This window comes from Macrobrachium nipponense, chromosome 2 (assembly GCF_015104395.2).
Source record: "Macrobrachium nipponense isolate FS-2020 chromosome 2, ASM1510439v2, whole genome shotgun sequence".
NCBI lineage: Eukaryota > Metazoa > Arthropoda > Malacostraca > Decapoda > Palaemonidae > Macrobrachium > Macrobrachium nipponense.
This window is the reverse complement of record NC_087201.1, coordinates 60634200-60650213: the sequence shown is the minus strand read 5'-3', so window position 1 is coordinate 60650213 and position 16014 is coordinate 60634200. Positions and strand designations below refer to the sequence as shown.

The 16014-nt window shown below is 55.4% G+C and overlaps 1 protein-coding gene across 1 annotated transcript in view; it reads left to right on the top strand.

Moving 5' to 3' along the window:
* Positions 1-332: 332 nt before the first annotated feature.
* LOC135220633 (E3 ubiquitin-protein ligase RFWD3-like) overlaps positions 333-16014 on the top strand; it is an 82689-nt gene continuing 67007 nt past the window's right edge. The window contains exon 1 of the mRNA XM_064257950.1: positions 333-537. The gene's annotated coding sequence lies outside the window, so the exon portion shown is untranslated. The remainder of the gene's footprint in view (positions 538-16014) is intronic.

Genomic DNA, 16014 nt, shown 5'->3' with positions numbered 1-16014 from the left:
AGAGACATGAAAAGTTCAGTAAAGATACCCTGATGAATATTGCAGCTCAGTTTGATGTATCAGTTATAACTATAAAAGGTAATAAAACTAATTTCGACCTCTCAGAATGGTTAGAATGGTTCAAGGTAATAAATTTCTTTCTCCTGTATTTCTATTTCCTCCAGCAACGCAACCACAGAAAAGGATGCACCTTCTCGTCCTAACACAAAAAACACGCAAATTTAACAGCTCAAATATATCTCCTTGAACAATATCAGAAAATATCTACTATGTGGTTACATTACAACACTATTTGCTTTCGTGGGAACATTGTTCATCCTTCAAGTTCGAAGGATATAAACAAATCGGTCGCGGGAAGAGAAGAGGTTTCTCTACCCTTGTTACTCGTGCGTTTAGTGCCATGTTTTTTCCACTTTCATTGCATAAAATGGAATTGAACTGAGAAAGTACTACTGTTGATATGGCGTCCAGCCATGTTTTAGGTGACTGTCGTGGGTCCTACCGTGCGCGGTATACGCTGAATAATAGGTAACGGAGGTAAGATACTAGGCTACCTAGCCTATAGTAGTAGGTATGTGCCTTGTCTTTTTGCTGTTTTAGCCGAGGCTAACTTCGGTAAGCCTAAAGTACGAAATAGAAAAACTAGGTAGTGAAAGGAATTAGGTAGTTGAAGGCAGCTTTTAGAACGGCAGGACCAAGCTCTGGCACGCCGAGCTGAATCTTAGTCCATGTTAACCAAAATGTTCAGTGTTAGGGTAAATAACCGTAGGGTCTAGAGTGGACCATGTTCGGTCAGCGTGTACAATCCCCAAAAAAGTACATTGTTGGTGAGAAACGGAGCTAAAGACCTCTACTCTCCTTTAGAAGTAAGTATTTTCTCCAAAGTTAGAAATTAAGGCCAAATTTTAAGATTTAAATAGAGGGTAGTGAAAACGGTGTCAAACGTAGGCTAGTGCAAATCTCACCAAAACGCATTCAACATTTTTACATACAACTCGAAGTATTTAGAAGATTGATGCCATCTCGATGTTTACGGGGTCGCTTGTGTCAATAAACTAACCATTTCCTGTGATAAATCCGCACACCACTTGTACCCACAGACGCTGGGGCACTTTCATCACAACAATCGAAAAACTTTTCCTCACCGAGTAAACAACTGTTTTGTAGAAGAAGACAACGAAGAGTGCACTTCGATAATTTTTTAAATAAATAGTAAAACATCAATATTTTACATACCTATTTATGATGATTACTAATTTGAAAATATTCATTATTGAAAAAGTAACTCGATTCTGACTCAAATTTAAGTAATTATTTTTTGGAATTAGTAGAACGTTCTTTTACGTCCTGTATTATGACGTCACGACATCTTGACTTTCGTACCTATTGTAAATAGGGTAGAATATCACAGCAGGCCAAGCAGGCCACCTACAATCAACGCTAGCCATCCTCCGAAAAAGTACATTATAACGCGTCCTGACACCCGAGATGGGCATCAGTCGCGACTTGTTGTTGGTGAGAAACGGAGCTAAAGACCTCTACTCTCCTTTCGAAGTAAGTATTTTCTCCAAAGTTAGAAATTAAGGCCAAATTTTAAGTTGTTCCGATACGTAATACAAACCATCGGTCCTTTAACAATAGGAAGTAGCTAGCGGCAGCTGGAACGGTCGTAAGCTTCGAACAAGGGGAGGAAGGTAGTTAACTGCTTGTCCGACTCGTCGCGCGCCGCGCGACTGGGAGGTAAACAAATCACTTTTGCTTTCGGCCGTGTGAGGATAGGACGTGCTCGTCATCGCTCTGCCCGCTTTGTCGTTTGCTTTGAGTATCAGCCCTCTTTTTCCTTGTGTGTTTGAGAGTGTATGCTTGTAAGTACTTTACATTTCTTTTTTCATATTAATGATGAGTGATCAAGAAATGGAGATTTCGCCGCGCCCCCCAGTCGCCCGTAGAGTGTGTCCCGGGCTGGAGGGGCGTAAATGCGGCGGATTCAGATCATTTGTGGATGTGGATCCACACGAGGTTTGTACTCGGTGTCGGGGGCGAGAATGCTCCCGCACCGAGCCATGTGTAACATGTATGAATTGGTCCGAGGCGCAGTGGGTGCTGTACGAGGGCAGGAAGAGACTTAGGCCGCCAAAGAAGTCATCGGAAAGTCCAGTGACTCCTTTGGTAACGGACTCTTCGTCTTCTTTCCTGCCCCCGGCCCGGCCAGCCCCCACGTTTCGCGCCTTCCCCTGCGGGGGGGGGTAGCGGAGTCCTTCTCTTCTCTCGATCCGTCGAGTGTGGAGGAGGGGCGCCCGCTACGGACGTCCAGTTGTATTCGGGGTCTTCCGTCCGCTCTGGGTGGGGTTCTTCCCCCCTCCCCCCAGGCGCGAGGTAAAACCCCCTCTGACTAACCCGACTGTTGCTTCCGCAGGTGTGCATCAGCGAATGGACGACCTGGGACAGGTGTGGGAGTCGCTGGGACTGCAGGGAGTGCCTAGTATACAGGGGTTGATTCAGCGGTTGGCGGGGTCGGCAGTGGTCACTCATGGTACGGTAACCACTACCACTACCACAATATCTACACCAGCTTATGATATGCCACCGCACTTGGTGTATACACCACATGTAATGACGGTGACCCCCACCCACGGCTGCAATTCACAAACCGATTACTGCCGTACCAAAGAGGACGGTGCCACCGCCACCTGGGTTCTTTGTGTTGCCGACCCCGGACTTCCGCTGCCCCAAGAGTACCCCCTGGACCTGCCGCCAGTGCCGAGAATGACGGTAGCTGCCGACAGGACGCCTGGCTCTCCTGCGGTACCTGCCGTGCCTGCCGTACCTGTTGCTGTCCCTGCTGCTCCTTCCCTTTCAGATAATGTGCATGCTGTTCCTGCTGTTCCTGCTGTTCCTGCTGTTCCTGGACCTGTTCCTGTTGTTCCTGCTGTTGGTGGTGCTGTCACAGTCTCAGGTCTTTCCGGACAGGTGCAGTCGGGCCCTGTTGCTTCGGCAACTGCCCCGGCTCCCTCCTGGATGGAAGACCTGACGTCTGTCCTGCGGAGCCTGGCGAAGAAGAAGAGGAAGAAGAGGAAGGTGTCGTCGTCGTCTTCGTCGTCTTCTTCGTCGTCTGCTGCCTCCTCTTCCCCTTCAACTTCTAAGGCTAAACAGCCGAAGAAGAAGAAGGCTGCCTCCTCCCCCCCTAAGAAGACTCCTTCGGGATCTTCTAAGGGCCCGCTCGCTCAGGCGAGTCGGGGAGCTCTTCTGCTGGTCCTCCTGTTCCTTCGGGAACGGGGCCCGTCTCTTCCTCTGCAAAGAAGAAGACGACGGGGACCAGAGGTGTACCAGCCTCGGCTGGTACGTCCTCACCTGGTGTTAGCGGTTCTGCCGCTAAACCAGGTTCCGTCTCGGCCGCTTCTCGTTCGCGAGAAGTACCGAGTGGACGCTCCTCCACGGGAGACCGTCCAGCCAAAGTCTTGACGTCCGAGCTCGCTCGCCGCCAAGACAGCGGCGCGGAGCAGAAGACTGGCGAGAGTCGTGCGCACGACTCTCGCCAGGCCAGTGGACGCTCTCGCAGCGATCAACTGGCTGCTCGGGTTGACGTGACGGTCGCTGACCAGCCACGGGTTGAGGCGAGGAAGGGGTCCCCGCGGCCGTCGGTACCAGCCACGGCTGGTACCAGCGGCTCGACGCGCCGAGAGGACGCTGGCCGGTCTCCCCCCGACAGAGAGCCTAGCAGGTCACCTGACCGCCGCTCCCATAGGGACCGGGCGGAGACGGTGACCAGCAACAGCTCGCCTGACGCTAGAGATCAGTCTCGACGTTCTCAGCCGAGCCTCTCGCCCCAAGGCGGCAAGGCTAGGCCTGCTGCTCGAGTCGCCACCGCGGGTTGACGATCAGCAGCAGCCCTCCACGCACGCTGGTCCTAGCCAGCGAGCGAGGGGGGAGCGTCAGGTCTGCCTCTCCCGTACCTTCAACCTCCTCGGGCTATACCGGGAGGAGCGAGGTACCGAGGAGTGATCACGAGAGGTGCCCCGCTCGTGACCCCGCTATGACGCCGTATGGCTCAGGCACGGTTTTAGGACCGACCAGAACATACGCGCAAGTAGTTGGAGGCGACCGTCAGGGGTCTGCCGCTGTTCCTCCTTCTGAAGGAGGAGTATCGCGGGACCTGTTCTTGCTGGAGGGACTGGACGGTCCTACTCCACAAGACGCAGTAACTCCCGAGATACAGAGGAACTTTGCAGAGTCATTAAGCTGATTCGTCAGCATAATGACCTTGCGGAAGGATCGCCGCTACCACCGGCAGAGCCCACGTCCCGGCTCGAATCATTTTGGGGTCCCAAGAGGGAACCCAAAATGATGGTGGGGTTACCGCGATCAGAGCTTGCAGACTCAGTCCTGGATCAAGTTGAGAATCTCGTCTCAGGACGGGAGGATTCGCTGAAATCCGGACGGTCTTCTAAGCTGCTTCCTCCCCCTCTACAGCGTCAGAGGCGATTCTACGTGCCTTCGGAAGACCCGATACTGCCTAAACAGGTTAACCCGGAGTTAGCAAGGCTGACTCCAGGTGTGTCCCTGCAGCAGCTCCTGTCGGAGAACCTATGGTTCTCGCAGCAGGAGGCACCTTGTGCCCTGGAATCTACCGCTATGGCAGCGTTCCAGGCAGTCTCTTGGTTGGAATTGTGGTCCCTCACAATATCCAAAGTAGCGGCCGGCTCCGGGAGTTCTGCTCTCGAAGACGACGCTTCTTTCAGGAGACTGTGCCAGTCTGGAGGAAGAGCGATCTCTTACCTCGCCCATCAGACTGCTAACCTGTGGGCCAACTTGGTTCTTCGACGTAGGGAGGCACGCAGTCCCTTACCCAGGTGTAAGGGGTGCCGGACCAAAGGGGGGTCCAGGGGGCGTGAGGCGGCACTCGGGCTTCGCAATGGACCCATTAGGAGTTCCCCAGCTCTCTTTCCCGGAGAGATGGTGGACGCTGCGGTGGAAAGGCGGCGCACTGATGACAGTGACCGCTTAGTTCACCAGGCAGTCTCGAAGGTTACTAGGCAATCTCGAGCGACTGCGGCCAAGCCAAAGAGCTTGGCTAGCGCTTCCACGGCGGCGAAGACGGTTGCACCGTCCAAGCCCCGTGCGAAGACTCCTGCTGTTTCGACTTCTGCTAGAGGAGGCCGTAATCAGCCCTCCTCCCAACCCTCCTTTCCCCGAGGAGGTGGTGGGAAGAAGTCGAAACGAGGAGGGAAACGCTAGGGTACGGCGTTCCCCCTCACCTGCTGCCGGAAGTGGGGGGGTGCCTGGCGAGCCATTGGGCGACTTGGCAGCGTCTACGGCGCCGAGAACTGGATAGTAGACGTCCTTCGGGAGGGATATCTACTACCCTTCGAGTCTCGGCCCCCCCTCATCTCCAAACCGGTCCATCTACAGACCTATGTCCCTGGGGATCAGCAAAGGACAACGCTCTTCGACAGGAGATCAAGACCATGCTGGCGAAACGAGCTGTAGAAATCGTGGAGGACCAGTCACCGGGCTTTTTACAGCCGCCTCTTCCTAGTGGAGAAGGCATCGGGGGGCTGGCGCTCCGGTGATAGACCTCTCTCCCCTGAACCGCTTCTTCGTTCGCGACGACGCGGTTCACGATGGAGTCGGCACGCTCGGTGCTCGACTCGATCAGGGGAACGATTTCATGCTTTCAGTGGACTTGAAGGACGCGTATTTTCAAATACCCATCCATCAGTCCTCCAGAAAATACCTCCGCTTCATCTTCGACGGGACGGTGTACCAATTCAGGGCACTTTGTTTCGGTCTCTCAACCGCCCCACAGGTGTTCACGCGAGTGTTCACTCTGGTGTCAGCTTGGGCCCATTCGCACGGGATACGTCTTCTGAGGTATCTCGACGATTGGCTAGTCCTGGCGAGCTCCCGCTCGCAGTTGCTACAGGACAGAGATCGACTCCTCAAGTTTTGTCGCGATCTGGGGATCGTGATAAACTACGAGAAGTCCGATCTCGAACCCAAGCAGAAGATGAAGTACCTGGTATGCTGATAGACACGGTAGCAGGGCAGGTCTTTCCCGCAGACTTGCGTATCAGCAAATTCAGGGAGGCAGCCCCGGCCGGTTCCTGTATCGGCAAGGAACAAGGCAGCACAGCAATGGCAAGTCGTGATCGGCCATCTGTCGTCACTCGAGAAGTTAGCCCTCCCCTCACGGGCGTCTTCACCTGCGGTCTCTCCAGTGGCGGCTGGAAGGGAGAGTTGGTCTCAGGCCAAGGATCCTCCTTACTTTTCCCGTGGCTCTCACGGACAAGGTGAGGCAGGACCTAGCCTGGTGGCTCGACGACAAGAACCTCTTAAGAGGAGTGCCCATACGCACTCCCCCCCCGGAGATGCTTCTGTTCTCAGACGCATCGACCGAGGGGATGGGCCCGCAACCTGGAGGAGTTGCTGACTGCAGGTGTGTGGGACCATCACGAAAGCACCTTCACATCAATGTCCTGGAACTCAAGGCGGCGTTCAACGCTCTCCGAGAGTTTCAGGACCGCTTGGTGGGACACTCAGTGGTGTTGATGTGCGACACCACAGTAGTGGCATATGTCAACAAGCAGGTCTAGTGTCTCTTCCGCTCCATCAGTTGACGGTGCAGGTGCACGAGTGGGCCATGGCTCACTCGATAGAGCTGTCAGCACGCTACATTCCAGGCAAGAGGAATGTAGTAGCGGACAAGCTCAGGAGCCGTCGGGATCAGGTGATAGGGACCGAATGGTCTCTACACCAAGACGTGGCGGAAAGGCTCTTCAACCTGTGGGGGCGACCGTCGTAGACCTGTTCGCCACCCGGCACAACAGAAAACTTCAGGTTTTCTTTTTTCAGCCGTGCCGGACCCATGGGAAGCTGCAGAGGACGCTCTCCAACACCCCTGGGACAACCTCTTCGCCTACGCCTTTCCTCCCTTCTGTCTGATTCGGAAAGTGATCAGTCGAGAGCTGCATGGTCACTCCCAATCTCAGAATGATCCTGGTGGCTCGTATCCGGACCTGCTGGCTCTTCTTGCGGACGCACCGAGAGACGCTACCCAATTGGCACAAACCTTCTAGCCCAGCCACGTAGAACGGTACCACCAAGCAGTCCAGTCCCTTCAACTTCACGGCTGGCTGTTATCCACCATCTCTTTGCGAACGAGAGGCTTTTCTCGTAGCGCAGCAACAGAGATGGCTGGACACGTCCGACAGTCCTCTGCAGCTGTGTACCAGGGGAAGTGGGCCGTCTTCTGTGGTTGGTGTCGTTAGACAGGGTCTGTCTCCTCTCAGAGCCACTCTTCAGCAGGTAGCGGATTTCCTCGTGTTTCTTCGCCGAGAGAAGCTCCTCTCAGTACCCACAGTTAAAGGATATAGAGCAGCACTGGCGCTCGTCCTAAAACTGAGGGGACTGGACATCTCGAACTCGTTCGAGATTTCCTTGCTAATGAGGAGCTTCGAAAGGTCTTGCCCACCCAGGGAACTCATGGCCCCCCTGCGTGGGATGTGACTCTCGTCCTTAGGAGTTTGACTCGAAGACCCTTCGAGCCACTCCGAGAGTCGTCAGACAGGGATCTGACCCTCAAGACCCTCTTCTTGCTGGCCCTGGCATCGGCGAAGAGAGTAGGGGAACTACATGGTCTTTCTTATGATGTTAAACACACCAGAGGCTGGGGATCTGTGACGCTCGATTTCGTCCCGAACTTCGTAGCCAAGACTCAGAATCCGTCGATCCCTGACGACAGGTTCGAGTCTTTCACGATCCCCTCCCTTCTGGACTTCACCGATAACGATGCGGATGAGATGCTGCTTTGTCCTGTGAGGGCGCTACGGCGCTATCTGAAGAGAACTCGACACCTCAGGCCTGAGTGCGACGCCTCTTCGTTAGCACTGGGGTTACCAAGAAAGAAGTTTCCAAGAACACGCTTTCTTTCTGGCTGCGTGAGGTGATCAGGAGAGCGTACGAGGCTGATGGTAGCGACGACATCCGTACGCTCCGACCGAGAGCCCACGAAGTCAGAGGTATCGGACCCTCCTTAGCGTTCCGTAAGAACTTCTCCGTGGCGCAGGTCCTGAAGGCAGGTGTCTGGACCAACCAGACCACCTTCACGTCCTTCTACCTTCGGGATATTGCCCACAAGTCCTTGGATACTTTTTCCTTGGGACTGTGGTGGCTGCTCAACACGTTGTGTAAGCTTACCAGCACCCGAGCAGGCAGAAACAGCATCGATTCCTGGTATGACTGGGAGAATGAATGTGCGAATGAGAGAGTGACTGGCTTCTCTTCACCATCTTTCTCTACCTCTACCTGTGGGCAGAGGGATACGGTCGTTACCACGCTGGAAGGGAGTCAGATGCAGGTAAGCTACTCAACCGAGCTCCATCCTATCTCTTTAACTAGAGATAGGAGTGTATATCCACCACTTTCTCCAACAAGGGGGAGGAAGTGGATGCCTACATGAGGAGACAACCATTACTTTATATTTGCTCATGTAAAGGAAAAAGTTCTTACAATGCTGGTACGAAGAGATACGCTTGCCTCTCTCTTAGTACTCGGCCCAGAGGTCTGACCATTGATCCTGCGGTGCACACCCCGATCAATCGGACAGAGGCTTGGATCCCTCCCTCGCTCTTACGACCAGGGAGGCATTCCAGGGATGGACGAACACCAGTCTGTTCATCTAAAAGACTCAGATTCCTCCCACCAAGAAGTGAGTCTTCCTATTGTTAAAGGACCGATGGTTTGTATTACGTATCGGAACAAATGACAATTTGTCGAAAATTGCATTGTTCCGATACGTAATACAAACCATCGGTCCTTTAACAATAGGAAGTAGCTAGCGGCAGCTGGAACGGTCGTAAGCTTCGAACAAGGGAGAACGGTAGTTAACTGCTTGTCCTTTCCGATCGTCGCGCGCCTGCGCGACTGGGAGGTAAACAAACCACTTTTGCTTTCGGCCGTGTGTGGGAAGGACGTGTTCGCCATCGCTCTGCCCGCTTGTCGTTTGCTTCAACCTTGAGTATTTGTTTTCTCTTTCTGTATATCAGGAGTGATTGTAAGTACTTTTTCTCTATTCAATTGAATTGCAATGATTGAATTAGAGGAGATTGAGATTTCACCGCGCCCACCTCCAGTCGCCCGTAGAGTGTGTCCCGGGCTGGAGGGACGTAAATGTGGGGGGTTCAGGTCATTTGTTGAGGTGGACCCCCACGAGGTTTGTACTCGTTGTCGAGGGCGAGAGTGCTCCCGCAACGAACCATGTGTGGTTTGTATGAACTGGTCCGAGGCGCAGTGGGTGCTGTACGAGGGCAGGAAGAGACTTAGGCCGGCCAAGAAGTCATCGGAAAGTCCAGTGACTCCTTTGGTGACGGACACTTCGTCCTCTTTCCTGCCTCCCGGCCAGCCCCCACGGTTTGCGCCTTCCCCTGCGGGGGGGGTAGCGGGAGTCCTTTTCCTCTCTCGATCCGTCGATGTGTGGAGGAGGGCGCCCGCTACCGGATGTACAGCTGTATTCGGGGTCTTCTGTCCGCTCTGGGGGGGATATTTCGCCCCCCAGGCGCGGGGAAGCCCCTCCTATTAACCCGACTGTTGCTTCCGCAGGTGTGCCATCAGCGAAGGACGACTTGGGACAGGTGTGGGAGTCGCTGGGACTGCAGGGAGTGCCCAGCATCCAGGGGTGCTTACGGGGTTGGCGGGGTCGGCCGTGGTCACTCATGGTGCGGTGACCACCACGACTACCACATTAACTACCCCTGCGTATGAGATGCCACCACATCTTGTATATACGCCACATATAATGTCGGTGACACCCACGGTGGCAGTACAAAAACCAATTGCCGCCGTTCCAAAGAGGACGATGCCACCACCACCTGGATTTTTTCCTTTGCCGACCCCGGACTTCCGCTGCCCAAAGAGTACCCCCCTGGACCTCCGCCAGTGCCACGGATGACGGGTGGGGGGGGGGGGGGGGGGGGACTGTCGACAGGACGCCTGGCTCTCGCGTAGGTACCTGCCGTGCCTGCCGTTACCTGTGGCCGCTCCAGCGACTCTTTCCTTTTCAGGTACACATTCCATTTCAGATGTTCCTGCTGTTCCTGCTGTTCCCGGACCTGTTCCTGTCGTTCCGCTGCTGGTGTTACTGTAACAGTCTCAGGTCCTTCCGGACAGGTGCAGTCGTGCCCTGTTGCTTCGGCAACTGCCCCGGCTCCCTCCTGGATGGAAGACCTGACGTCTGTCCTGCGGAGCCTGGCGAAGAAGAAGAGGAAGAGGAAGAAAGGTGTCGTCGTCGTCTTCATCGTCTTCTTCGTCGTCTGCTGCCTCTCCTTCCCCTTCGACTTCTAAGGCCAAACAGCCGAAGAAGAAGAAGGTTGCCTCCTCCCCCCCTAAGAAGACTCCTTCGGGATCTTCTAAGGGCCCGGCTCGCTCAGGCGAGCTGGGGAGCTCTTCTGCTGGTCCTCCTGTTCCTTCGGGTGCAGGGCCCGTCGCTTCTTCTGCAAAGAAGAAGTCGACGGGGACCAGAGGTGCATCAGCCTCGGCTGGTGTGTCCTCACCTGGTGCTAGTGGTTCTGCCGCTAAACCAGGTTCCGTCTCGGCCGCTTCTCGTTCGCGAGAAGACCAGAGTGGACGCTCTTCTAAAGAGGACCGTCCAGCCAAAGTTTCGACGTCCGAGCTAGCTCGCCGTCAAGACAGCGGCACGGAGCAGAAGACTGGCGAGAGTCGTGCACAAAGACTCTCGCCAGGCCAGTGGACGCTTCTCGCAGCGACCAACCGGCTGCTCGGGCTGACGTGACGGTCGCTGACCGGCCACGGGTTGAGGCGAGGAAGGCGGAGTCCCCACGGCCGCCGGTACCAGCCACGGCCCCTTTAGGTTACCAGCGGTTTGAACGCGCCGAGAGGACGCTGGCCGATCTCGACAGCGAAAGGGAGCCTAGCGAGGTTCACCCGTCCGCCGCTCCCGATGATGGGACCGGGCGGAGACGGTGACCAGCGGCAGCTCGCCTGACGCTAGAGAGCGGTCTCGACGTGCTCAGCCGAGCCAATCGCCCCGAGGCGAGCGGCGACGCTAGGCCTACTTCTAGACCGTCACCAGCGGGTTGACGATCGGCAGCAGCCCTCTACGCACGCTGGTCCTGCCAGCGAGCGTGGGGGAGCGTCAGGTCTGCCTCTCCCGTACCTTCAACCTCCTCGGGCTATACCGGGAGGAGGAGCGATCACGAGAGGTGCGCGCTCGTGACCCGGCTATGACGCCGTACGGCTCAGGTACGGTCTTAGGACCGACCAGGACGTACGCGCAAGTAGTTGGAGGCGACCGTCAGGGGTCTGTCGCTGTTCCTCCTTTTGAAGGTAGGAGTATCGAGGGATATGCTCTTGTTGGAGGGACTGGACGGTCCTACTCCACAAGACGCTGTGACGCCCGAGATACAGAGGAACTTCGCAGAGGTCATTAAGCTGATGCGTCTGCATAATGACCTCGCGGAAGGATCGCCGCTACCACCAGCAGAGCCCACGTCCCGGCTCGAGTGCTTTTGGGGTCCCAAGAGGGAGCCCAAATGACGTGGGGTTGCCAACGATCAGAGCTTTTGCGGACTCAGTCCTGGATCAGGTGGAGAATCTCGTCTCGGACGGGAGGACTCGCTGAATCCGGACTGGTCCTCTAAGCTGGCTTCCTCCCCCTCTACAGCGGCAGAGGCGATTTCTACGTGCCTTCGGTAAGACCCGATACTGCCGAAACAGGTTAACCACCCGGAGTTAGCCTAGGCTGACTCCGGGAGGTGGTGTCCCTTGCAGACAGCTCCTGTCGGCGGAACCCTATGGGTTCTCAGCAGCCAGGAGGCACGTTGGCCCTGGGAATCTACCGCTATGGCAGCATTCCAGGCAGTTTTCCTGGTTGGATTTGTGGTCCCTCACAATATCCAAAGTAGCGGCCGGCTCGGCTCCGGGAGTTCTGCTCTCGAAGACTACGCTTCTTTTAGGAGACTGTGCCAGTCTGGAGGAAGAGCAATCTCTTACCTCGCCCATCAGACTGCTAACCTGTGGGCCAACTTGGTTCTTCGGCGTAGGGACGCAGTCCTTACCCGAGTGACCAAGGGGGGGGCTGGGCGTGAGGCGGCACTCGGGCTACGAATGGACCTCTTAGGAGTTCCCCAGCTCTCTTTCCTGGAGAGATGGTGGACGCTGCGGTGGAACGGCGGCGCACTGACGAGAGTGACCGCTTAGTCCACCAGGCAGTCTCGAAGGTTTTCTGGGCAACCTCGAGTAACTGCGGCCAAACCAAAGAGCTTGGCTAGCGCTTCCACGGCGGCGAAGACGGTTGCAACCGTCCAAGCCCCGTGTGAAGACTCCAGTTGTTTCGACTTCTGCAAGAGGAGGCCGCAACCAGCCCTCCTCCCAGCCCTCCTTTCCCCGAGGAGGTGCTGGAAAGAAGTCGAAACGAGGAGGGAAACGCTAGGGACGGCGTTCCCCCTCAACCTGCTGCCGGAAGTGGGGGGGTGGGGCCTGGCGAGCCATTGGGCGACTTGGCAGCGCTACGGGCGCCGAGAACTGGATAGTAGACGTCCTTCGGGAGGGATATCTACTACCCTTCGAGTCTCGGCCCCCCCTCAATCTCCAAACCGGTCCATCTACAGACCTATGTCCGGGATCAACAAAGGACACGCTCTTCGACAGGAGATCAAGACCATGCTGGCGAAACGAGCTGTAGAAAAATCGTGGAGGACCAGTCCACCGGGCTTTTACAGCCGCCTCTTCCTAGTGGAGAAGGCATCGGGGGGCTGGCGCCCGGTGATAGACCTCTCTCCCCTGAACCGCTTCGTTCGCACGACGCGGTTCACGATGGAGTCGGCACGCTCAGTGCTCGACTCGATCAGGGGAACGATTTTCATGCTTTCGGTGGACCTGAAGGACGCGTATTTTCAAATACCCATCCATCAGTCCTCCAGAAAAGTACCTCCGCTTCCATCACTTCGACGGGGACGGTGTACCAATTCAGGGCACTTTGTTTCGGTCTCTCAACCGCCCACAGGTGTTCACGCGAGTGTTCACTCTGGTGTCCGGCTTGGGCCCACTTCGAACGGGATACGTCTTCTGAGGTATCTCGCCGATTTGGCTGGTTCCTTGGCGAGCTCCCGCTCGCAGTTGCTACAGGACAGAGATCGACTCCTCAAGTTTTGTCGCGATCTGGGGATCGTGATAAACTACGAGAAGTCCGATCTCGAACCCAAGCAGAAGATGAAGTACCTGGGTATGCTGATAGATACGGTAGCAGGGCAGGTCTTTCCCGCAGACTTGCGTATCAGCAAATTCAGGGAGGCAGCCGGCCGGTTCCTGTCGCGGTCAGGAAAAAAAAAAAACAGGGTCATCGACAGCAATGGCAGTCGTGATCGGCCATCTGTCGTCACTCCGAGAAGTTAGTCCCTCAACCGGGCGTCTTCACCTACGGTCTCTTCCCAGTGGGGAGGCTAAGGGGAGAGTTGGTCCCAGGCCAGGGATCCTCCTTACTTTCCCGTGGCTATCACGGACAGGTGAGGCAGGACCTGGCCTGGTGGCTCGACGACAAGAACCTCTTAAGAGGAGTGCCTATACGCACTCCCCCCCCGGAGATGCTTTCTGTTCTCAGACGCATCGACCGAGGGATGGGCGCACACCTGGAGGAGTTGCTGACTGCAGGTGTGTGGGACCATCACGAAAAGCACCTTCACATCAATGTCCTGGAACTCAAGGCGGCGTTCAACGCTCTCCAAGAGTTTCGGGACCGCTTGGTGGGACACTCAGTGGTGTTGATGTGCGAACAACACACAGTAGTGGCATATGTCAACAAGCAGGGGGTGCTAGTGGTCTCTTCCGCTCCATCAGTTGACGGTTGCAGGTGCACGAGTGGGTCTACGGCTCACTCAATAGAGCTGTCAGCACGCTACATTCCAGGCAAGAGGAATGTAGTAGCGGACAAGCTCAGTCGTCGGGATCAGGTGATAGGGACCGAATGGTCTCTACACCAAGATGTGGCGGAAAGGCTCTTCAACCTGTGGGGGCGACCGGTCGTAGACCTGTTCGCCACCCGGCACAACAGGAAACTTCAGGTTTTCTTCTCAGCTGTGCCGGACCCATGGGCAGCTGCAGAGGACGCTCTCCAACACCCCTGGGACAACCTCTTCGCTTACGCCTTTCCTCCCTTCTGTCTGATTCGGAAAGTGATCAGTCGAGTGCTGGTCACTCCCAATCTCAGAATGATCCTGGTGGCTCCCAAGCGGCCTCAAGCCGTTTGGTATCCGGACCTGCTGGCTCTTCTTGCGGACGCACCGAGAGAGCTACCCAACTGGCACAACCTTCTAGCCCAGCCACACGTAGAACGGTACCACCGCGCAGTCCAGTCCCTTCAACTTCACGGCTGGCTGTTATCCACCATCTCTTGCGAACGAGAGGCTTTTCTCGTAGCGCAGCAACAGAGATGGCTGGACACGTCAGACAGTCCTCTGCAGCTGTGTACCAGGGGAAGTGGGCCGTCTTCTGTGGTTGTGTCGTAGACAGGGTTTGTCTCCTCTCAGAGCCACTCTTCAGCAGGTAGCCGGATTTCCTCGTGTTTCTTCGCCGAGAGAAGCTCCTCTCAGTACCCCACAGTTAAGGGATATAGAGCCGCCCTGGCTCTCGTCCTAAAACTGAGGGGACTGGACATCACGAATTCGTTCGAGATATCCTTGCTAATGAGGAGCTTCGAAAGGTCTTGCCCACCCAGGGAACTCAGGCCCCCTGCGTGGGATGTGACTCTCGTACTTAGGAGTTTGACTCGAAGACCCTTCGAGCCACTCCGAGAGTCGTCATACAGGATCTGACCCTCAAGACCCTCTTCTTGCTGGCCCTGGCATCGGCGAAGAGAGTAGGGGAACTACATGGCCTTTCTTATGATGTTAAACATACCAGAGGCTGGGGATCTGTGACGCTCGATTTCGTCCCGAACTTCGTAGCTAAGACTCAGAATCCGTCGATCCCTGACGACAGGTTCGAGTCTTTCACGATCCCCTCCCTCTTGGACTTCACCGATAATGATGCGGATGAGATGCTGCTTTGTCCTGTGAGGGCGCTACGGCGCTATCTGAAGAGAACTCGACATCTCAGGCCTGAGTGTCGACGCCTCTTCGTTAGCACTGGGGTCACCAAGAAAGAAGTCTCCAGACAACACGCTTTCTTTCTGGCTACGTGAGGTGATCAGGAGAGCGTACGAAGCTGATGGTAGCGACGACATCCGTACGCTCCGTCCGAGAGCCCACGAAGTCAGAGGTATCGGACCCTCCTTAGCGTTCCGTAAGAACTTCTCCGTGGCGCAGGTCCTGAAGGCTGGTGTCTGGGCCAACCAGACCACCTTCACGTCCTTCTACCTTCGGGATATTGCCCACAAGTCCTTGGATACTTTTTCCTTGGGACCTGTGGTGGCTGCTCAACACGTTGTGTAAGCTTACCCAGCACCCGAGCAGGCAGACAGCATCGTTCCTGGTATGACTGGGAGAATGAATGCGTGAATGAGAGAGTGACTGGCTTCTCTTCACCATCTTTTTCTACCTCTACCTGTGGGCAGAGGGATACGGTCGTTACCTTGCTGGAAGGAGTCCGATGCAGGTAAGCTATTCAACAGAGCTCCATCTATCTCTTTAACTAGAGATAGGAGTAAATATCCACCACTTTCTCCACAAGGGGGAGGAAGTGGATGCCAACATGAGACAAACCCATTACTTTACATTTGCTCATGTAAGGAAAAGTTCTTACAATGCTGGTACGAAGAGATACGCTTGCCTCTCTCTTAGTACTCGGCCCAGAGGTCTGACATTGATCCTGCGGTGCACACCCCGATCAATCGGACAAGAGGCTTGGATCCCTCCCTCGCTCTTACGACCAGGGAGGCATTCCAGGGATGGACGAACACCAGTCTGTTCATCAAAAGACTCAGATTCCTCCCACCAAGAAGTGAGTCTTCCTATTGTTAAAGGACCGATGGTTTGTATTACGTATCGGAACAAATGACAATTTGTC